The sequence below is a fragment of the Pempheris klunzingeri genome, chromosome 12 (genome assembly GCF_042242105.1).
Source record: "Pempheris klunzingeri isolate RE-2024b chromosome 12, fPemKlu1.hap1, whole genome shotgun sequence".
NCBI lineage: Eukaryota > Metazoa > Chordata > Actinopteri > Acropomatiformes > Pempheridae > Pempheris > Pempheris klunzingeri.
This window is the reverse complement of record NC_092023.1, coordinates 18,871,882-18,894,943: the sequence shown is the minus strand read 5'-3', so window position 1 is coordinate 18,894,943 and position 23,062 is coordinate 18,871,882. Positions and strand designations below refer to the sequence as shown.

The 23,062-nt window shown below is 42.7% G+C and overlaps 1 protein-coding gene across 1 annotated transcript in view; it reads right to left on the bottom strand.

Annotated features, from left to right (window-relative positions):
* Positions 1 to 23,062, bottom strand: part of ptk7b (protein tyrosine kinase 7b) — a 68,963-nt gene that overhangs the window by 23,545 nt on the left and 22,356 nt on the right. The gene's annotated exons all lie outside the window — the stretch shown is intronic.

Sequence of the window (23,062 nt, the reverse complement as noted above, 5' to 3'; positions counted from 1 at the left end):
AGTGGAGGAGATGACAACAGTGTGACTTGGATTAAGGCTGGAAGAACACGACACAGCTGCAGTCATTTAGATGCACTACAGTTATAGGATAAGAGATCATAACACACAAGAAACATAACCGGGGACAAGACACGGAGAAAAAAAGATTAGTTAGAGGTGCAATACGTTTCTGTCTCAGTTTGGTCTCGGTTCCTCAAAACAATTTTTTTTTCTTTCTTTCTTTCTTTCGTGAATCCCATTTTTATTTTGCCATTTTAAAAATATCAGTCATGGAAGAACCAGAACTTGAAAGATAAAGAGAAGATAAGATAAAACTTTTTATTGATCCCACAGTGGGGAAAGTTCGCTTAAAGAGCATGTCGGTGACGCTCCTTAGGTAGTATGTGGAAATAGTATGTGGATCCACAGCCCTTGGCTGACCAATTAATCTTTTATGATTTTAAACAGACCCGTGGGTGAAGAAACACAAATGTTTTCTTTGCAGAATTGCCATTTTTTTCCCCATTCTAGCTCACTATGATGTGGTCATACACCTCCACCTGATAAATTCTTGTGCCTGCCTCCTGTTGATAGACCGAAAAAGACAAAAGAACATATATTCAGCTTAATTTATTTTAGGATTGTTGGCAATTGGAAAAGTCTCGGTGAGGGAAAGAGTCTGATTGGATGCTTCCGTTTTCAACCCAACAGCTGCTCCAGCTGCACTCTGCCATCGTGTCTGAGCAACTACTACAAATGAACTGCTCATCAAAAGCCATCTCCAGTGAGTTTCAAGGCAGGCCCTCATGTGCTCTCTGTAACACAATGTTATCACACCTGATGTCAAGGTTTGTTATCATAAGGAACAGTCCACCGCTAGAGTCGATTAAGCATACCCACACCTGTGTAAAGGTGTGTGTGTGTGTGTGTGTGTGTGTGTGTGGAGGTCCTCATAGCCTCTAGCAGGACTGGAGCCAAGTTAAAGGGGGATCTTTCAATAATGTTAAATCATGGAGCCTGTTGAAGATGAGCCAAGGTAATTCCTCCATCTTTGCCCCCCCCCCTCCTCATCCCACCGCTCCTGTCCTCATCCTACCTGACCATCTTTTCATCAGGCTCACCTTTGTCTCAGCCGCAGGTGGCTCAAGCTGACAGACAGGCAGGCAGAAAAACGTGATGTTAGAGAGGCTGGGGGATAGGCTGGGTGGGACAAAAACTAATTTTGCCTTAAAAGCCCCCTGACTTTACATTTCATGAACAAGTGGATTCTGTGCTTCTTTTCAACGAAAACAATATCAAGATGTGGACCTTAGTGAGAGAATAAAATGGCAGAAAGAGTACATTACCGAAATACCATCAACGTTACATGCGAGGTATGTGGATTCACATGTTGTACCAAAAATAAAGAGGAATGGCTATTGTGAAATGCTGAAGTAAAATCTACGTAATGAACCACGTTAAGGATGCACCCATTACTTTTGGCTATAGATATCTATGTGTTTTCAAGTTGGTACAGCGGCAGGGGATTGTGAGAAAATTACACTTGACTCCAGTGTTATTTTTAGTCCGTCACACTTGTCTTTAATTTCACCAGGTCTGGCAGCCAGGTGGATCGATGGTGTCTTTGGGGAATTCAGTTTTTATTTGTTCTTTTCTTTTTCGCAGGGACACTATTAGAGGTCACAGTGCAGTACACTTTCTTTAAGCTGGAAAGACAGTGCGGGGGTGAGATTGACACCTGCTGCCAGAGAATTGGCTTTTACTTTACTGCATCAGGCAAAATAGCTGAAACTTCACCTCGATTTGTGCCACCTAAAGTGAAAACAGTCTCATTCTCATTTTCTTTCATGCTCCGTCTCAACATGGGATGACAGTCTTGTAGACTAGTGTTGCAGCCTAACGGACGATGGCCATTTCTTATCAAGTAAAAATACTAGACATTCGCTCGTTCCACCTTCTCAAATGTGACAATTAGCTGCTTTACTGTGTTTTATTTCATTATAAATCAAATCTATTTGAGTTGTGGACAGCTGGTGAACCAAACAAGGAATTTGCATGCCAACGTTTGGACATTATTCACTATTTTCTGACATGTGATAAACCAAAGCATTTATCTACTAATAGAAAAGAATGATCATGAGATTCATTCATTAAGGACATAATAGTTAGTTCATAAATCAGTCTTCCATCATCCGAACTGAGCTCCAGTATGACTGCTTCGCATGACTTATTGCACAAAGGATCGTTACAACTTCTCCTCTGTATATGCACGACGTCTCTAACAATTCTCCTAAGAGGTTACGAATTTGTTCCATCTGCGTAAAACAGGGATAAAAGGCAGCAGATGTGTTGGAAACACCAGCAGAGTCATCCCCAACATATCCTTCAAAACAATCCATTAAGTAATGTTCACAGACAGCACGCTGCCTCCACGCCAAGCTTACAGCTGGGGTGTGAGGTGGTGTGCCAGCTTCTATCATACTGAACCTCCTCTGTGTGCAGTGATGCTACAAGCTTTGGTGAAGGACTGGCGGAACTGTGGCACGCAGTTGATGGTTTCATCTGAGATGTACGTTGACAGTGTGAGTTTGCATGTGTTCAAATGTGTGTGTGTTTAGATAGAATGACTGCTGGGGAAAAGTCCCAGCAGAGACGGCACATACAGATAAGGTGTTTTCACATACCACAGGATGACAGACAAGAGAGAGAGAGAGAGTGTAGAGTGAGGCTCGGTCTATGGCATCTGAGGAAGTCTGCCAAGTTTACTGTAATGTTCAAACAGAAAAGGCACCGCGACCTACATCTCTCAAACACACTGCAGCCTGGCCTTGTCTGCCACTCATATAAACAGACAGTAATCTTCAAGGGCACACACACACACACACACACAATCATATACACAAAGCTGCTCCAACCACCATGATGTAGGAACACTGCAACACAAACACTTCTAACATTGTCTCTGTCTGACCAAATCAATGTAGTTAATTTAGGTCATGCTTTTCACTGAGTCACACAAGGACTGAGGGAAAGGGAATGTCTGGCTCTGCACACGGTAACATTTCAAAGAGATAAGCGGGGCAAACGCTATCCAAACTCCCACTGAGGGCCCTTCAAAGTGAGAGTGGTTGAAAGGGAGAGTTATAGATAAAGGGGAGACAAACAGCGAGACTGGAGAACACAGGATGGAAACATTTTATGACAAAAACTCATCAGTGCTAACACTGAAGTAGTGAAAGGGATGAGTGTTAAACTGACAAAGCACATCTATAATTGAACTAATCATAGAACAAAGACATGCAGTGAAGTAGAATAAATCAGTAAAGGTAGTTTGACCACTAGTGGCGCTATGCAGCAATTTTTTCATGAGCAGCTTGAAACACATTCCTGACCCCAGTCTGATGCTATTCTGTTGACCAACAGTAATACACACACACACACGAAACAATGTGCCCTCAAAGGTGGTGAAGAAGAAGACAGCAAGCGAGAGAACGTGGATGTAAATAATGCAAGACTTTTTTTAATCATCATATATGAGGAAGGAAATGCATTCGACATGTTTGTGAGACCTCAAGGATACAAACAATGTGTTTTGGTGAGAAACGCTGATTGCAAACATAACTCTTGTTTGTTTAAAGGAAAAAATTTAAATTTAAAATTAGAGCTTTATCCAATTAAGATTTCCATTATTGATTTGTTGGTGGCTTATTTTTAGGATTAGTAATTTAGTTAATGAAATGTCAAAAGATTGCTTGAAAATTGTTCTTTAAATGTTCTACAGCACATTTAATCTAACATGATCTAAAACAGAGAAAAGGTGCATATTCCCATATTTGAGGAGCCAGAAAATGTACTGTACTGTAAATGTCAGTAAAAGTGTTTTTGCTTTACAAATAACTTTATCGATTACAATCTAACCGATAATTGATTAATCACAGACTATCCACTTAATTTAAAATCTAGAGTATTTTGTCAAAAGAGCAAAGGAATATGATGTCTTAATAAATGAAAGCTGTAGAGAACTGTGTAAGACACAGGAACTCTTTCTACTGGGTGCCTCCATCTCCACACAGTTTAAGAAAAACAAAAACAGTAATGGCTCTGATACCAATCAATATGGTACAATGGATATGCTAATGCACCCGGATGAGCAACGATCATCATGAAATTTTAATAGTTTTGAGTTTCCAATATAGTTTGAGTTTCCCTGGATTTCAATCAAGGTATCTGGAAAGAAGTTAGAGGAGCGAGAAAGTAGGTTAAAGATGGAAGGGGAAACTGCTGAGAGGGGTAAAATATCTGCACACAGGGATTCTCCTCTTCGACTCGCTGCACTGCCGACCCCATTAAGCCTGGCTCGGCTGTCAGGGCTGTCAGGTGGAAGTCGCCTTTAAGTCGGCCTGACAGCCAGAACCCACCATAATGGGCTCATCAGCAACCAACGCCTCCATTCTCTCTTTCTCAACTTTGTCTGCTGGCACAGGCAGGCAGAGGTGGTCGGGCTGAATCATATTTCAAGAAAAACAATAGTGTATCACCACATCAGCACAGGGTGGAATGTAATCTCAGACAGGGAGTGTGTGTGCATTAACTATGGATACTAACAATGAAATCAATATCCAGATAAGACAAAGTGCTTGATGTTGACACAGATTACACACAGGTTTTCACTGTGCAGGTAAAAGCTGTATTCTAAATATGAAAAGACACTTCTGAAAAACATGTACAGAATTTCTAACAATGTTTCTGATACGAACCTTAATTTCTTTAGGTAAAGTGGCACCAAAGATGGCCTTATCTGATCGATGTGGTCAGGAGTGTGTCTCTGGCAGGCCATCACTCATGATACTGTTATCTCTGAAACTGCTGCAGAGTGATGACATCCACGGATGACACTCAGGCCTGAGGCTGCGAGAGCTTAAAGGGGATGCACACATGCAGAGCAGCACCCACAATTACTTGGCACCAGACACGCCCATTGTGGGAGCTCCAATAGCCTGTATGTGTGTAGTTTAACAACCTCCCGGTGGACCGTGTCGAAGCGAGACAGCTGCTCTGAAATGTTTTAGCGTGACGGGACAGCAGAGCGAGGAGTCCTGGAGTCGCAGAAGGGAGCGCTGCTGACAGAGCGTAAGACTGATTGGAGCGTTCAATGTTGCTGCCATTAGATGCTTATCTCAATGACACCTCAGCTGCACGCAATTCCCAGAATCTCACACGTTAAACTGCTTCAGAAAGCCGTTAAAACACTGTCAAACGCACAGTTTAAAGTCAGATCTTTGACAGTACTATGCAAACTCCTCTGCCATCGTTAATGAAGACATGACCATCCATGATCTCTATATTTTCATTACCCCCTCCTCTCCCCCGCCACAAATTCTACATAAGCCAATTAATGATAAGAGCAGCAAGACTCCAGATAACTCCCTCTTTACTCAAAGTGCACACACTGACAACAAACAGTGCAACTTCAAAAGGAGATAGCACAGACATGATTAGAGCGCCTCTGATCGGATCAATTATTAACAACTCCAGGGGTTCATGAGATCTCAAAGAGAGCTTCGCATGATTTGGGAGCACAGTGAAACATCTTATTTAGTTGTCAGGAGGTCAGACAAGGGCCTACACCATAAGCACAGACTGGAAAAACATGCCATAAATTTTTTAGCAAGCTAAGGATGAGTTGACAGGGAACCCTGATGCAAACTACTCTCAGTTTAAAAGCATATATTTTAGCAGCAGCTCTGCCATCAGCCACGATCACGGGGTTGAACATGGAACGGCTCGTTAGATTGTAGGATACACAAGTCTACTGCCCTCCGGTTACCTTTTTGAGCAAAAAGTCAAGATTCAAAATCAGTGTTGATCCTCCCCTCCATCCTAGGGGTCAGATAATGGGGTCGCCTGTGCTCCATTAAACAAGTCAGGCATGCCAGCAGCAGGGAGAAAAAAAAATTGCAGATCATATTTTCATTTCCAGCAATTTAGCAATTGCTGCAGATTCCTGCTGCTATAAGTGGAATGCCAAGCTAACAAGATTAGCATTCCTGCCAGGGTGGACGTCAAAGGGACATGTATCAATGCTTTAAATGAGTATTAACCCACTTGGAATTAGTCCTGGGTAGCAAATTTGAATCCATTATGAGAATCAACTGAAATACCAAAAAGTGTCAAATAACAAAATGCCTGGTCAGATTTAATTCACTCATACAGTTCATCCAGTGAACGTCAAATATGTTTTTCTTTTCAATATACTAATAAGTATATATAAATGTTGTGGAACAATTAATCATATCTTCATGAAATCTCTGAGCTTGAATGAATGCCATGCTGTCATTTGCAGAGAAGCCGATAACCATCTGTGATGGTGCGAGCCAAGTGTGTTTGTAAAAGCTGAAATAAAACCTCAGATGAAAAACCGTGATAGCTTCATCCTCAGTTGCGTCTGTGGACCAGGACGTCAGACAGATAAACTGGAGTGGGAGTGAAGGGGCGAAGTCATGGGAAGCTGAAGCCCACTGACAGAGCTGTCATTGCCTGTCGACAAATTACCAGATGTGTGTGTGCTTCAGTTTTCCACTAACTGGGCTGCCTCCCCTGGCTGCCTCTGTGAAAACTGGCTGGTAGACCATCTTTCTTAAAACTGACAGCGTGTATGGTCTTCTAATATGGAAAAATATAAATGCGCATGATCAAGCATTAAGACAGGTTTAGCAGTATTAAAAGTATCAAAAGATATAAAAACAAAATCTTTGGTCTATGAACAAAGTTCACAGAAAAGTAGAAACTAATCTCAGATGCTGATGTCAAATTGAAGTAATTTTGCTAGAAGTGCATTTTCATGCTTCACTGATCTTCGTCAGTATTTTTAACAGTGCTGTGTGTCAGCAATACTTTGGTATCTCCACCATGAACTGCACAGAGGAATCACCAGGGCATGAAGCTGAAATGCTGCCCGAAACAACGAGGTCAGGTTGCCTTATTTAAGTTGACAGCAGAGACGCTAAACCGGACAGAGCCGGACCAGGTACAATGTCTCTGTCGACCCATTGTAGTGGGAGTGACAGTTTGGTTCACCACAGACTGATCTCATTCTTAACCTCTATCTGCTTTTGCAAACTTAGTTTTCACTAGGCAAATTTTTCCTGGAATTGCTCCACACAGGGAAATAGGGGAGATCGTGTCTTTAATCCTAAACTAGTCGAGGACTAATGCAGTCATTTATTGGATCAACTGATTAATCAATTACTGAAAGATGAACCTGTGCTTATTTCATCCAACCAACAGTCCCAAACCCCAAAATGTTTAATTCACAGTGACATAAAAACAGATAAATCCTCACATTTGAAGTATTGAATCCTGCACATGCTTGGTATGTTTGGCATATGGTTTAAAGCGATAGTTTGACATTCTCGCTGAAAGTTAGACGAAAAGATTGATCCCACTTTCGTGTCTATATGTTCAATATGATGCTGCAGCCAGCAGCAAGTTAGCTTAGCTTAGCGCAAACACTGTAAATGGAGAAACAGCTAGCCAGACTCTACCCAAAGGTAATAAACTCCATCTCCCAGCACCTCTAAACCTCCCAAATGAATGTGTTCAATGTTATTTGTTTAATCTGCGCAAAACCGAAGTGTAAGAAATGTCAAGTTGTGGTTTTATGGGTGGTTATGAGCCAGACTATTTCTTGGCGGAGCGCAGTAATTTCCCAAAGGCTCCTCTAGTTGCCTGGCGAACTCTCATGACAACAAGACGGCAGGAAATTAGAAATAACCATCTCACTCTAGGCAAGAAAGGTAATTGGTGTATTAAAAACGTTGAACTAGTCCTTTATAACCATTAAATTACCTTTAAAATTGATTGTGATTCATTAGGTTGATTTTAATGGAATAATAATCAGCACTAATCCAGTCCATGAAATCTTACAGCATACAATGCAGGGTCTCCTCTCAGGGTTTTATACATGATAGCAGAGCCTCATGAGAGGAACTTTCACGTGTCAACAAATAGGCAGCGTTCAGCCTGAGCCATTACAGAGGCACCCCCACTTTATCAAGCTGAAATGGATGAAAGTGATACAAAAGAAAGAGTTCCTGCTGTCCCTTTCCATTAGATCTGAAAAACTGACCCCAGGTAGTGTTTTATTCTCTGTGGGGCCTCCATCAGCAGAGCACATCTCCGTGTTCATTCCCCTGCTTCTAATTGAAAACCATGCTCAAAGCAGCAGAGCTAGACTACCTTTTTACCAGTAACACTGTCGTGTACACCTGCTTCCTTAATACAATCTCTGCTCTCATTGTACCAGGTAATTGCACTGTGGAGGGGGTCTCACTCTGCAAAGCGACTTGACCGTGTGCAATGAGAGGGTTGGGCTCATTATAACGAACCTCACTGAGATCAAAATCAGTTTATTCCTGTTTCTCTCCATCTCACCGCTGACAGCAGGGAACGAGCTCTGCACTAACTAGACAAAGACCCACCTCCCAGGCTTATTATCAGGCAACACTGGCATGGCAACAGGCATGCAACCTCTCCAGGTGGACCAGAGCGCTCCATCGTTTAGCCTCACTCCACCCTCGAGCTCAGTGGAGTTTCTGGTGCAATCCCCATTTTGACAGCTCTTCAAATTAGCTCTTTCATCAGAAACATGACACTACATTGCATGGTAGCTATGTTTTTTGGATCATAGAAATTCATTTCCCCCTGAAAACTACTTGACACGGCACTTTGACAGAAGTATCACTTGCATTTTGCCGTTACGAAATGCCCTCTCATCCCTCCTAACGAGCCACTGCTTGCCTGCACACCTCTGCCTTTGAAATGAAGAAGTGCTCCATATGGTCTCCATGACAGGAAAAACAATAAAAACACTCATGTAACACTGTGAGTGGGGGGTGGGTGGCAGGCGTCAGCCATAAATCTCTTAATAAGCGCAGTGGGAGTTGGTCAACGGCATCAAAGTGTTGGCTAGGCCCCACCCAAACTGTGTTTTAATAGGCCACCCATCCTAGGCCATTACCGCTTTATTATTAGCCGTGCTAGGAGGCCTGCAGCGGGCCTCGGGCTGGGACTGTGGACTGTGGACTGGGACTAGTTTGGCCCAGCAAAACACTTCTCTCCATTATGTAGCCAGAAGGAAAAAGATCATAATCACAGTTCCTCATTTAAGTCACAAAAATATACTGAACTGAATCATTTGCATCAGGCAACTGATTTTGAAAATAAAAGTGTTTGGAATGCTTTTCTGAATAGTTTTATTCACAAAAATTGATTTGATAGATTTTGTGCACATCCATATCATGCAGAAGTAGATGTTGACTCTTCTTTTATCTCATTGCTGAGGTTATTTAGCGCAGAGCATCACTGCAGCATCACAATGTCACGCTCCTTCATATTATCGCACTGTAGAAATGGCAGTTCACGCTGTGTGATCTGCTTGCTTTACGACAGATGGAGCTTTGGAGCATGAAGAGGCCTTTCAGAGGAGATACGAGACTCATCTCTCATCGCCTCCCCAGTGCTCTGTCCCTCTACACCAGGGTTCATAACTGTCATGCTGTATCTAAAATAGAGACATCTGAGCACGGCCGGCTTTCACCAATTTTCAACACCCACTCATAAAAGGCTGACTGTTGAAGCACAGGCAGCCTAATGCATCTCTGTGTAACCCACGACAGAACATGAGCCGACAAGGAGGGAGGGAAAGAACGAGAGGAACAGAAGGGAGAAAGGCGGACTGAGAAGAGGTTCGAAAAATTTGCCTGGAACGCCCAAACGATGACGATGAAAAACCTTTGCAGGGTCCACAGATCGGATCCTGGCCATTAAAAGGGACCGTGGGTATTATTACCCATGGTGCACAGCAATCTGGAGCCACAGCCATCCCCTGCAGCTGTGCTCTTATGAGACAGAGTGAATATGGGAGCAATTATTAGATTAAGATGGATTAGGCTTTGCTCAGGTAAAGCAGGTTGGGTCGTTCTTGTCTCTTTGGTTCTGAAAAACAGAGCACTAATCCAGTAATGACACCACTTTTAGAGGGAAGCAGTGGAGAATTAAGGCTGCCATTTCTTGTTCGTATGTTTAGTTACTTACATACATGCATACACAACAAAGGCTCTACACACAGTCGACATGAACGCAGTTAATGCAAACTGTTTACACAAGTAAGTGCTGTAACTACCCTGCAAGGGGCATGAGCAAAACTTAACCGAGGATTTAGTGTCAAACTAAATATAAAGAAACAGTAATGTCAAACATCTGGGGTCACACTCTACAATATTTTTCCAGCATTATGAGCCAAAGATGGAAGATTAAGTCACAGTGGAACAGAGGAGCTCAGCAGTTTGCAGCCAGGCTAAACACACAAGTCTGATAGATGTTTCAGACTAAGGAGTCCGCTTTTTAAATGGGAACTGGAGAAGTGAAGCAGGCTGCATGGTTAAATCTTCTTCTGCGGGCCCATAGACGCCGCCTCATAAGAGTAATATGACAGATATGAGATAAAGCAGAGAGACAGAGTGGGATGCTGTTTCCAAGTGTCTTGTCTCCTGAAATATGATCTGCGAGGATGAACAAGTTAGATGGATTACACAGAAAGCAGGGAAAATACCTCCACGGCTCAACTCAAAGCCAAACATGCAGACTTAGGACGGAAACCTTACAGAGTGCAGCGATTGCAGGACAATATGTCTCCAGAGTGACAGGAGCTGCTTTTCGCATCAGTGGATGTAATAAATGGCGGCTCCCTCACTGGTTCTGGCAGCAGTTGGGCACTGAGTCCTTGGCTGCCAGTGCCGGACTCCTCTCTGCAGGCGGCTCTGGATAATGCCTGCACCTCGGCTATGTCCAGACATGAGTGTCGACCAGGAATGTGGTGGCACTCTACAATCCCCTGGCAAGCTACGCAGCATGGATGGAACTGGGCCAAGATAAGAGGGAGGGAAGTGAGTTGAGATAAGAGGCAAGGAAGAGGAGCAGCCTTTCAGAATGAAGGGTAGAAACAAGGAGGCTTGTTTCAGTCATTTTGATGACAAGTTTATATAATGCCCAGAGTCACTTGGGCTTCAAGCGGTAAAAGACAGTCTGCTAGAGTCATTACTCTATTGCCGTCTCACGCTGAGGAGGACAGGAGACTGTGTGGGAGATGAACCAATCCCCTTGAGTATTACAATTTAATTCTAGGTCAATCCAATGTCACGTTTCTGCTGCTACATCAAACTGCTAATATATTTAAGCAGGATAATTAAAAAAAGAGGTTTAAAATTAGATTCCTCTGTCAGAGCGGTATCGGTTTCATGATCTAAAGAGACAGACTACAAAGACGAGAAGATGGAATACTTAATGATGGATGGACGGACGAACATGCCCATTCTTAAGTCAGATTCTTTCAGTCACTCAACGAGGCTCCAGAGTACAATAAGGACTCCATTAAACCTCTGTTTCTCTCTCAGCCTGTCTTGCTCTCTCCCTCTCCATCACACTATAACAGTCCATCTGCCATTGGCCTTCGAAAATGTGTTTTTTTAAAAGCTTCCTGAATCCCAAAAGCAATCTGCAATATCGTCATCCTAGCAACTGTGAATTGGTTCTTTTTGTTCAGATGAATGCACCTCAGGATTACATCCATGACTGAAGCTGACAAAAGACACAAACAACACCAGACCTATAAAGTTCATGAACGCAAGGCAAGAACACATTGAGTATCTACCTTCTTTTTATTAGGAAAAATTTATTTAAGTCATGGGTGGCCTCCTGGCCTCATATGCAGATGTTGATGCTGGCAGAGGGGATTCAAACAAACCTGGCGACCAGGTTGCTTCCTGGACCAGTCAGGCCTGTGGTGTAGGTGGTGTAGGTTTCCTAGCAGAGCTTGGCTGGCTCCGCAGAGTGAGCTCAGTGTAGTCACCACAGTTTAATTAGCCGCAACCTTTCTGGACAGACGTCTACTGTAACTGCACTCACTGGAGTCTCTCCTGCCGTAAGAAAGGTCCCTGTGACTGTGGACCACATAGTTGCGAGTGTGTGTATGTGTGTGTGTGTGTGTTTTATGAAGCTATTGGCTCTGCAAACACCAGGGCAGAAAGTTTCGGTTGGAGATCTCCAATACAGCACACTTGTAGTCTTAAGATAAACAAGGTGTACTTTGCTTTAGCATATTTTCTACAGTGATCGTCTTTATTTACTTTCTGATGATTTTTCCTTTATTTAATTAATGCAACAAAGTATGCAGTTACAACACACCTTGCCAGAGCAATCTAATAAAAGAAAGGCAGTGTTAAAGCCGCAACAAACAAATATACACCAGCCTCCCTAATTTAAAACACACAAACAGGTCTGAACATCAGTGAAAAAAAATCTAGCTAAGAGCAAACAGGACACACGAGGAACTAATTGTAGATTTAATGAGAATGCGTGTCATCTAACTAAAATCTGACATCAAAAGCATCCCATTAGAGAGTTCAAGAGCTACAAAGTGTGTTGTCTCAATGCTGTTCCTTATGTTTTTTTAAAGTATCTGTATCCCAAATGATTATAATTAGGTTGCATTATCTTTTAATTAAGGAAGGCACTCAGTGCCGTCATGTTTCCAAGCCAGCATGTGGTCCATTTCCACAGCCACGAAGAGCAAGGCCAGGGGGGATGGGGACAACCTCTCTCTGTGCTTTACTGTATTATATTTTACCACACCCTGTTCAGATCTGGTATCTGCTATAAACATACTCCAGTTTTAGTCTGGAGACAGATGAGGCAGATAGCAGTTCACACTTGGTGTCACGAGCCGTTTAAAATGTGTAATGAATGACCATCTGTTAAGTTATTTTTATGAGGTGATGTACTGAAAAAGAAAAACACCCCAAATTTTCCCGCACCTCAACTCAGGTATGGAGTGCAAAACCTCTCGCAGGTTGTAACAAATAATCAGTATTCAGGAGGTCTGTCATGCTGTGCATAGTTAATTATTAGTATTATTATTAGAATGTCACCAGAGTGATCAGATGATATCATTAATGTGTTTTTACATGTATTGACAGTGGCTACTGGATCATTACAGATGTCTCTTTGTACTGAGTGTTTGAGAAAACCATTTAGAGATACAGTATTTCTCTTTCAGATTTAGGAGCATCAGTTTTCTGATTTTTATTTACATTTGCCACACAGTGAAGTACACTAAAAAGGACGTTGCAGCATAAGTGCCACTTGCAAATCTCATGGGATGTCTTTGTGTGTGTGCCATAGGGGCTTCATGACATTTGCAGCGCCTCCAATTATTTGAATAACAGAGGAATGGGCAGGATGCAGCAGACCCCCAGTGAGGCACAGTACTTAGCTTTGAAAGTAATGTTTGCATTAGCATAGAGAGAGCTGTATCTACTTTAAAGGACTGAAGAGAGAAGAAGTGGGAGGAAAAATAAATAATGTCTCCCCTTTTTACTGCCAGACATGTCGAATGAACATCTGATTTAGTGGTCCCTTGTATAATCTATGTTCCATAATCATAAATCATTATCAGACTATAAGGTGGGTGCTGGCTGTGGTGCAGGGATACATACTGATGAAGGATTACTATCCGATGCCAGCACTCCACACAGCACAGATGAATCAAATTAAAGGATAACAACGAAGAATTATCTCTCAAACAAACAGATCTCGCCCCATTTCCATCAAAATTATAGTGTGCTAGCCTTGGAAAAAAATGAGTCCCACTTTCAAAATCATAGTAATTCCTGCTAAATGCCTTTAATGTTAATTTCAATGTTACTGAACCTGTCGGCTTTATTCAAGCACTGTGATGCACAGCCACCATGACTATGGATGATCACACGACTACTTACTGGCTGCGTTACTTGGCAACACACACCACTTGTCGTGTTTCCGCCCACTCAGGCTGAGCTGAGCACGATCAAGGTGATTATGTTGTTTCGATGAACAATTCAACAGCTCAGCAGTCACCCTTCACACCTGTGTGCTGAGAAAAACGCTTTGTGTTCACCCTTCGGGCATTAGAGAAAAAAGGCAGCACTGGCTGTATCAACTAAAAGCCGATTACTGTAGGCTCACCACCTCGTATGCACTGTAGATTAGGGGTCTCTGGACAGGAAATGAAATGTTTGGTCTCTCTACGTCGTGGCTCTGTGGAGTGTTTGTCCAGGTACTGCACCTGTTGATAGGCATCTAGACACTAACACAGCGAGAGCGCTTGATCTGAGATAGGACGGGAAGACAGACTTCCTTAGGGATAAGTGTGACCGATAAACGCTGACACAAAAGGGGTTTAAGTCTGTGGGTACAACTGGACCAATCTACGACCTTCCTGCTCAAACAAGTTAAAGGCTCCAAGTTATCAGCAGGCTTTCACCTTCACATACCACAAGAAGCTATTAAACAAAAACCTAAAGGACATTAAGATCCTAAAGTCTTACTTGCACAACAAACAGGTCTCCTTCTGTCTGCTGAGCTGGTAAATGAATCCCTTATGAATAATCATAATCTTCTATGGAAAACCATCTTGATTACTGTTTATCCTAATTCCATGACATTCTTTCCATCGCGCCTGTCCAGGAACCGAGGGGGGGGGTTTGCATTTGTCTGTCTACTCATCTTCCTCCAAGTAGAGAACACACTGCAGAGCAGAACGGCAGCTGGGATCCATCTCGACATCTGCTCAACAAATGTCCATGTTGATGTGTATGCTGTGTGTGATGTACGGACATCGGATGATGGAATTGAGAAAGGAAAAGAGGGAGGTTAAGCTTAGCAGAAAAAAAAATCTATATCTATCTATCTATCTATCTAGAGAGAGAGAGAGAGAGAGAGAGAGAGAGGCAAAATGGAGATTGTGTTTGATGCAATATTAATATCAGTAACATTTCTGTTTATTTGCCTGAATGAATCTGATGGTCTTTTCCTGCTCAGAGCTCTGGTCTGATGAGGATGCCAGCGTGTGGAGTTACAGACCACGGCTAGACCAGCGGTGATTCTGGCCAGCCAGCTTAGCCCTCCCACTCCTCCCTCCCCCTCCCTCCCCCTCCCTCACCACAGGCTCAGTGGAGATGCAAGATTCCTTTTCAGTCATTGGTCTGGATGAAAAAATAACTTGGTTCACTTGGTGTTGCAGTCCGAGCACACAGTGACCCGTCCACGCAACAGAATGGACAAACTCACGTGTGTGTGTGTGTGTGTGTGTGTGTGTGTGTGTGAAGTGGCCATTCACTCAAAAGAATTGTTCTAACGAGGACAGCGGCTGCACACCAAACACAGACATGCCTTTAAACAAAACACTTAAACAGCATGTTTGTTTAAAGATATTTCAGCACCAGCTAGAAGTCAATTTTACTAAATGTCAATATAATAATAATAAAAAACAACTCATATTTGTACCAAAATATACATGCATACATACACAATACTCTTCATACCCGAGTTAAAAAAGCAGATGATGATTCAGGGACTTTAAATGGTTTTTGGTTTTCAAGCTGAACTATTTACAGAGAGCAAAATAAAAGCCATACTGTTTCAGACACAACATTTGCATTTGGTTTACACAACAGGATGAAATGAATAATTCAAGACAGATGATGAACCCATTCATCATCATTGCAACTGTTAGCTCTACTGTGTTTCTCACAATGTATTGCCGTAGTAAGGTTGTGATGAAATGTATTTGTTATTTAATAAATGAGCCATCACACATATGGGGGCTCTAAACTTTTATAAGTACTACAGGCTACTTTGATTGGTACTACTGAAGGATTTGTACTAGCCTTAATGTAGATATGTACTGGATATTTTTGTTTTTCCAGAACGTGCAGTCAGAGCAAGATTATCCCACGATGTGAGGGAAGCTCTGCAGTCCCATTTCTCTGATAAGGCATTTAATGCACAGCTCACTGTCTCTTCTCATAATGGAGAGATGCTTTCTTCTTTAGTACGGGAAGCACTCCTCTTTTAAGCACTTCCTGAATGCCAAGGAAATGAGTTTGCTCTGGCAAACAATCACAAGTCCACACTACGCAGTAAATAAAATGGGAAATCAACAGTATAAATTGAGCTGAAAAACCTAAATAAACCTCAAAAGTCTTCAACCTGTCATTCCACAGGTAGATTAACTTATTTCCAATTTCTTTGGCATATAAAACTAATAAAATTTTGATCAAATTAGCACAGAGTCTGCGCTTCAAGTATTTAGGTGATAAACTTGACAAAACTATTCAAATTCAATTTAAAATCCAAACATTCAAAAATTATTATCCTCCCCCATTTATGGAATGGAGGGTTATGAGTTGTGCTGTCTTTTTTACACACACACACACACACACACACACACACACACACACACACACACACACACACACACACACACACACACACACACACACACACACACACACACACACACACACACACACACACACACACACACACACACACACACACACACACGATGACATGACAACACACTGGTTTCCTCCCCTTAAATGTAAACAGCATTGGAAACCAGTGAGGCCTGACTGGCACAATGGTCTCCCTCCAAGCTTACTGTCACTCACACTCTTTGGAGAGACACCTCACTGCAGGAGGTGGCGCGACCCCCCGAGACTTAACGAAATGACACCTTCACAAACACACAGACACACACACAAAATCACAGACACACAGTTATACGCTCTAAGGCCACTAATTGGCTTGCTTGGCTGTGTGTGAATAACTAACTGGCTACGGGGCAGCAGCTGTTGTTAGAGGCAGTTCTCTCAAAGGTGAAGAGGGGAGGAAGAGAGGAGGAAGAGGAAGAGAGAGTGCGTGTGTCTGCGTGTTTGGAATAAAGAATCTAATCTCACGCTGTGTCGTCCCCCATGCCGACAGCCAATTACCTGCGTGTGAAGCTGGAGCCCCCCCGTCTTTCTGTCAGAGCCTGTCTCGTCTTAAAGCATGATTGGACAATGCAGTTTCCTGTCTGAGCTCTCCCGTCTGCCAGGGAGACCACGGCAAGGCTGCTGTCTCGTAATCGTTGCCATCCTTACCTACCCCACACTGGTGCCCTTTCAGATATTTTTGTTCCTTTTGCTCTTATTTGTTTCTTTACATTCCCTCCAACAAAGAACACAGCAGACACAGCTTGAACTATACAGGGACCTTGTTTTTCCCCACATAAAGGCTGTACTGAACAACTTGCCCTTATATACATTAATTACTGCTTGAGTAAATCCTGAGTATATTTTGACTGATTTAAATGGTGGTTGAGCTCCTTAAAGACAGGAAGTTACGAGTTAAGAGGCGCTCTGTCCATGGACATGCAATCTCTTTATGCATAACACAAGATTTCAAGCTTAAGTTCGTCTGCCAGCTAACACTAACACCACGTAAAGGCTTACACCGAGTCATCGTGTATTAGCTACACTTGTACTTGTGTATAATGCCATCCAATACTACAACCTGGCCTATGTAAAACCTAGGATTTGTGCATTCGATAAGCTTTTTGAGCTGCACACACTGCTGGTGGGGGCCAGGAGCTTTAAAGCTGATAATTCATCATATAATGTATGCAATTAAAAGAAGAAAAAAAAAAGAATGGCTACATTTGTGTTGGGGGAAAAAACACACGTTTGAGTAACTTGAAAAAAGAACATCTTCAGAAAGTCTTAAATTAAACCACGGACTCATTCATCCTCACTACATTTAGATTGCTTAATTTGCACATGAAATGATTCTGCCTTTCGTGTCTGTAACTGCTTTGTTGTTACTGTGCCATCTTTCAAGTTAACACCTTTTTTGTCCCATCAACCCATCTGGTTCGGTAATTTGAAGCAGAGTATGTCTATTTGTTTCACAGTTTTGATTTGATTTAATTCCAGCTAAAAAACAAAATTCCCTCAACAGACATCAAAGTTTGTAGAAAGTACGGTTAGCATTGCACTGCAAGGACACTCTGAAGTCACATGAAGGTAATCAAGTTTACGGTCAGCCTCTCATCATTAACCAGTTAGCCCATGGAGTCTATATATAAACACCTTTTCCTGTTTGTATCTGAAAAGTTATGTGAATTGAGACTGAACAGCACTTCTCAGCAGCATTATCTTACTGATGGAAAAAGTGATACTGGAGCTACAAGTCTTACTGTGATGCGATAAGTCGGACATTTCTCATGTATTTCAGAAACAAAGCAGTGGGAATTTATTTAAGCTTACCTTTGATGGTAACGACAGCAGTCACGTCCAGGCAGACATGAGGAGAGAAGGAAAGAAAGCAAGTTAGCCATGGGCTCAACATCAACAGAGACATAATGACAGACGCAGGAGCTGCTTTCTTTCTGCCAGCATCATTCTGATTTTCTTTTTTTCTTTTTTAATGTGTGACCTTAAGGCAACATAAACATTTCTATCCTTGAGAGGTGTTACTTTAATATACTGCTCACACAATGCACCGGTGTAGTAACAGTGAGATGCCTCCTGGCACATAAACCCCAGCATCTAACTGGAGTGCAGGATGAGATAAATCAATCCAGCTGTAAACATGAATCTATCTATTCACCCTTCATATATTTCTTCAAAAATACATGGCCATGATGGATTTACGATTTATCATGCTGGCAGTAAAAACCTCGGCAGCATCGGCAGGAATAGTCTTGTGGGCCAAAACAAAGGGCTTCTGGGTAATGCTTTCATCCAGGAAAGAGTCGCTCAGGTCAACATGTCCTCCTCTCCCGCTTTCCCTATGCCTCAAAGGAACGATCTATGAAAAGGTGCACCAAATACATTTTCTAAAAGCCCCCATGAGCAGTGCAACATAAATCTATTTTTTTCCCTCCACTAGCTCCCTGTCCCCATTTATCTTCCCACTGTTTTGGGCTCATCTTGGCTCAGTCTAAACGCCACAGGAGGGGAGAAAGGAGAGGAAAAGCTAAATAACAGTGCATAGAAAAGTGGGAGAGAAGTAGATATCCATTTTACAGCGTCTTCAAGACCACACCTTTGCCTCCATGGGAGACCCCTCGCCCTCCTGCTCACCCCCTGAACCTTACACCGACATGCTCAGAACACATTGCTTTATTGCCTGTAAAATAGACACACTGGCCTATTTATAAGAGGATTAAGTAAAGAAAGAGAGACAGCAGGAGGGTGTGCTGTCTCTGCCAGCACTCCCGGCCTGGGGGGGTGGACCCATTACAAGGACAATACAGCACATATATGTAGCCTGACTCAACACAGAGCTTGTCCAGGGTGGTGAATGTTTCCAGGACACTGTATGGTTAGGAGGTATATGTGCTTCTCTATGACTGAGACTAATAGAAATGCACAAAGTAACATGACCCCATGCCGTGACATCATTGGGACAACACAAGTAGGTACACTTGAAATATGCCGAGAGGTTCATGTGCACATCAAATATATAAAAAGGCACCTGCACATCTTGAGGATATGATTATTAAGCGTAAAGGCCTAATACCGCCAGCTTTTAAAATTTATGAAAAGATTCATTCATTTCAATGGAATTCCTATGATCAGTGGATTTGCTCACGGGGGTGAAAGTAAATCCACACAAATTTTTAAGTTTCAAGTTTTATTTTGGCGGCCCAGTGGCTATGGGTTTATGGCACTGATCATGAGCTGCAATGTTACCTGTTGACTGTCAGCTTGCAAACAAAAGCCAGAAAAAAAGCTTAACCAAATTTCATGAAGATGCACTAATGAATGAATGGACTGATGAATGTCTCCATGTTGTTTCCTTACAGAAGACAATGAAGCCACGTGAGACTCCAGTCAACAAACCCGAGTTAACCAGAGAGAGCACAACCCACCTGAGTCCCACTGCCTCAAGTTCATCTTTGAACATCCTCAAAAGAAGGATGGTCAATAAATCTCAGACAGCTATTAAAAGGTGTAAAGGAAACCCTTGCTGTTAAGCATCATCCGTAACTGTCTCGCCCCCACCCGAGTATCAGTAGTACAAAGAGCAGCTCTGCCTCTCTTCACATCAATGGTGGCCGCTGCCTCCAAACGTAGTGATATAATGATTTTTCTCAGGCTTCAGAGGCCGGGTGAGCGTCAGTAACAGACTTTTAAACTGCCTATTGCTACCAGAAAGATCACTTTCCCGGCACAAAAACAGTGATGCTTTACCGGCAAATGCCAAACAATAACAGATCGTGTTACACAGTAAAAACAGGAGTATCTCCATGTCTAATTCCAGGCCCACCGCCCCACCCCTCTCAGGCGTCCAGTAACAGTCTGGTCTATCTTTCCATCTGGCCTAAACCCAGAAGCTATGCTATAGGGGTAATACAGCCTCTGTCCAGTTCTCAGGTGTCAGCCCTTTTGAATTGAAGCTGGGAGAGACGGGGCACTATAGCGAGTAAAACCCTGCTTTCAAATTCTGAAACTCACCCAGGACCAGTGGGACAGCAGGGGAGAGAGCAAAACCAGTGGGCTAGGGATCATTCATTCCTTGTAGACTTCAACAAACAGGCCGTTTGTTTCCAGTCTCCTTTTCAGCAGGATGTATTGATCCGCTGCCCTGTGCTACTCAAGGTCTTGTCTAAGGAAGGACCCAGACATGCCCTTGTAATGGGCTGATAGGCTTACACAAGGGGGGGATGTGAGCTGCATTATAAAGAAATGGAAAGAATTCTCTTTGGTTATTGGAGAGGCAGACTGGTCATCACTGCCAAATAAATGTAGCATACAATTAGATTCTGCAAATAAAGTAAACCTATATATTGTTTGTGATACGGCTGCATTTTCAGGGAGGTGGTGGCTTAGCTGTAACAGAATGAAAGGTGGGAGGGGGCAATTTGAGGCACCTAGAGCATCCCTCATGCATCTCCGTCTGTCCAGAGAGTATCTTCCAACAGGCGTTTCCATGGCAACCATGACAGGACAGTGCTCCTCCTGGGAGAAGGAGCCTCAACAGGAGTCAAAGGTCAATTAAGGGTAATTTATTTTTGCTTAGAGAAGCGATGATCCTCCTATCTTCAAGCAGCCATCCTCCCAGTATGCTTTTCCTTAAAGGCAGAAGAGTTAATGTTCATCCACCAGTGACAGATGTTTTTTTTCTGCTGTTCTTTTTTAACTTTATACTGACGTCTTAAACGTTTTGCTTCAGTGGGCAATGCCACTTTTCCATCAATGGAAAAAAAAGAAAAAATGGAAAACCAGAATGATGTTATGCACCATCATTCTGGTTTTCCATTTTTTCCAAAAGCAATCTTAAAATATTTTGTAGTATAAACACTTTGTAAAACCAGTGCAACACTATTTGCCCTCCCCAGAGGCATCAGTGGTCCTTTACCCTTTTTGTAATGGCAGCACTTCAAATATAATCTAACCTCGATCTGACCCGAATAAGCCTTAAATCGAGACAACGCCCCGAGGCCATTTCACATCAGAGAAATCTAAGGCAATATGAACTGTATTGATATTGAGTGTTCACCCTCCCAGCCGTGCCCCATAAAGACGTTCCTCTCCAAGGGTTAATAGGCCAGGGTGTCAGTGACGGCCAACAGTAAGATGGTTCGATGCCACATGAATGTTAAGGATTCTTTTGACAAAGCTGCAGCACTAAACTGACCTAAAGCCCCGGGCCAAGCAGCGAATGACAGACCAGCTCAGTGGGTGACCTGTCCCCGTGACTTATTAAACGGCAGCACTCAACAGCACATAGAGAGAAATCACAACAGGCACAAATATTTCTCTACAACCAACAATGCAATCCACTGGCATCGGGAGATACTATACTGCTAATTCAGGCAAATGACATTTACTGAAGAGTTATTTAGATGCTATCGGTGGCTTGGGTCTTTGTGCTAAGGGGATTAGCGCCACCGTGCCCAGCACTGAAAGGCGTCTTTGTGGCTGTAGTCTTTAGCGGGATGGGAGAGCGGCTCAAATGCCTGCGTGGAGGGTGTCAGTTATCGGGGATCCTGCCATGCCTTGCTAATCTCTGGCCCCGCAGAGTTCCTGAACCCCAGCCAGCGTGTCCTACGCCAGCCTCTAGAGTTCCCTCAAACCAGAGGGACAATGATAAGTATTCACAGGGAGAGCCACTGGACTGTCAAGCTCCTCTCCTTGAGTGAGCACCATAAGGGCAGGAGGAACGCTAGGGCTGCAGGATGAGGGATCTAAAGCACCACTACTACTTTAACCACCATGAGCACTCAATAGAGACAAGCTTCAGGCATATTGGCACAGCGCACCCACACAGACACAAAGAACTGTGAGGTAATGAAACCACAATGAATGTTTCATTAAGAAGGTGTCCTTCAGTTATTTGCCGCCAATGATCTGCCCCATGGCATTTCTTCAATTTCTCTGCCACAGAAACCAGGCAGTCAACTGTGTTTACTGTTCACGAACAGGGAGGGTGAGGAGGTGAGATTACAGTGGGCCCGATGACTGCACAGCTGCACTAGTGAACTGAACATGAACAAGCTAATCTATTTTACATCAGGGCCTAAGGGCTCTACATACATTTGCAATTTGATTCAACTTCTATTCAGGTTGCAAAGTTTTTATTATAAAACAATTATTGATACATCTTGATGCATCTTAACTTCTGAGTTCCACAACGCCACTTTCTTCTTTCCATAATCCAGCTGGTTTCATCTTTAAAAAAGGCTTAGTATTAACCTATTGAATACTATTTTCCACTATTATATTGTTGCATATTTTACTGTGTATATGCTTTAATGAAACAGTTTTAAGTTTTTTTTTCCTTAAGTCTGATTAAGTAATTGTTGCATTGATGTCAAATTGCTCACTAAACGCTTTGAAGAATCACGTATTGTCTTCACCTAAACTTAACATACAGTACTTTGAGTTTCTGAGGAACTATGGCTGAACTAAGTGGTAGAAAAGGGGCCTCTTTGTGAGAAGAAATAATTCCACATTTACCTCAAACACAATAACAGCTTAATCAGTTTTCTGCCAACAGTATCCATCCAAAAGTAATGCAAAATTCCTGCAGGGTACACTGGTTAATGAAAAAGTAGGTCACCGAAATGCACGCCATATGTTCCCCAAAGATCAGCAGTGTTTCACACTCCCAAACACTCATGTGTGTTATCTCGGATGTTTTAATTAAATGTAGA